This window comes from Rhincodon typus, chromosome 5 (genome assembly GCF_021869965.1).
Source record: "Rhincodon typus isolate 14 chromosome 5, sRhiTyp1.1, whole genome shotgun sequence".
Classification (NCBI taxonomy): domain Eukaryota; kingdom Metazoa; phylum Chordata; class Chondrichthyes; order Orectolobiformes; family Rhincodontidae; genus Rhincodon; species Rhincodon typus.
Window position 1 is genome coordinate 7619847 of NC_063336.1, and position 1809 is coordinate 7621655.

At 42.0% G+C, this 1809-nt stretch overlaps 1 protein-coding gene across 1 annotated transcript in view; it reads left to right on the forward strand.

Moving 5' to 3' along the window:
• Positions 1–1809, forward strand: part of LOC109916915 (serine/threonine-protein kinase MRCK alpha-like) — a 323123-nt gene that overhangs the window by 274860 nt on the left and 46454 nt on the right. The window lies entirely within an intron of this gene.

Sequence of the window (1809 nt, forward strand, 5' to 3'; positions counted from 1 at the left end):
AGTGCTGAAGGGGAGGGGGCACTGTCGGAGGGTCAGTGCTGAGGGAGCACCGCACTGTCGAAGGGTCAGTGCTGAGGGAGCGGGCACTGTTGGAAGGTCGGTGCTGAGGCAGTGCCACACTGTCAAAGGGTCAGTGCTGAGGGAATGCCACGGAGGGCTGGTGCTGTGGGGTGAGCACTGTCGGAGGGTCAGTGCTGAGGAAGCGCCACAGTATCAGAGGGTTGGTGCTGAGGCAGCGGGCACTGTCGGAGGGTCAGTGCTGAGGGGTTGCTTAACTCTTATAAGGTGGTACTGAGAGAGTGTTGCATTATCAGATGAACCATTAAAATGAGACACTATCTGCTCTTTTAGGTTAATGTCAAGGGAAGGAGAAGGAAAGTGAACCAAAGTTGTCTACATTTAACAGGAGCTGGCCACTTTGGTTATTGTTTGATTGAGTTTACTGGTAACATATTTGACCAATCTAATGTTCAATCTTAGTGAAGCTTTAGTTCTTTTGTTTTGCTTTCACAATTTTCTATTTTCTTTCTCTACCTATTAAATTTATAATCTTCTCTGTAACCATTTTAACTTTTCTGTAACTATTTTAAATCAGTATTTGTGGGTAGAAATAAATGAAACCCATTAAGCATTACAATTTTTTGAAAGTCATTGATTTGTTACCTGGTAATTCAAAGGTCAGAACAAACTACAAGTTTGCCTATGTGTTTAAAGCAAGAAAGTCTTAGTTGCATTATCGCAGGGGAGTTTTCCCTGGTGATTCATAATATTTATCCCTCAGTCAATATCATAAAAACAGAGCATCTGGTCATTATCGCACTGCTGTGCTTGCTGTGAACAAACTGGCTGTTGATTTCCTGAATTATAACAGTGATGACACTTCAAAAGTACTGTAAATCTGTAAAGAGCATTTGGACATCCTGAGGTCATGAAAAGTACTAAATTGCAGGGCCTTTCTTTCTTAATATCCAAGTTGTCCAACATATTGGATATCATGATGGGATTTGTACCAAAATGCATTAAGCTGACCAAAATGGGCACAAAATGTGACTGTTCCAATATGGCCCTGAATTCCTAGGGGTTCTTCCAATCCCTTACCATACCTCAATGAGTGACAAGTGGCAATCTCAGCAAAATGGGACAAATGGGTCTTATTTAGTTCTTTATCTGGTTTTGTTTAGGGTGACACAGGTCTCCCACTGGACACCTCACAGTATTTCTAACACATTCTCCATTGCTCTTCTTAGGTCAGTTCTTAATTAACTTTGCAGTCCAAACCTACATAGAGCAGAGAAAGTAAAATAAGTCTGTCCGGTCCATCAAGTCCACTCTGTCTACAGCCCATGTATGTTCTAACTCTAATATAAACTGTACCTTGCTAGCCCTGGTGTGGGGATGCATCAAAATGGCAGCCAGACAGCTCTTACAGACCTCCCAGTCAATGGAGACAAACTAAACTAATTCCTGACTTTGTTACACTGCACATCACTGGGCACATCCTGGCTACTTGACAATGAACACCACTTACATTTAAGTAGAGGCCAGATTTACTTAAAGGGATTTTAAACACAAAAAAGTAAATGGGTTTGGGCTGGGGAGAGTGGGTTAAAGTTTTAAAAACAATTTTTTTTTAAATTCACTCATGGGACGCTGGTCAGCTTTTTTTTTATTGCCTCCTCCCTAATTGTCCTTGAGAAGGTGACCCAAACTTTCCTCCAACCTGTCAATTCTGGCTTTAACTGACATACTGAAAGGGGGCGAGTGACCCAAACTGCTCCAAGGAGGCAGGTAGGCATTTTAAATACGATA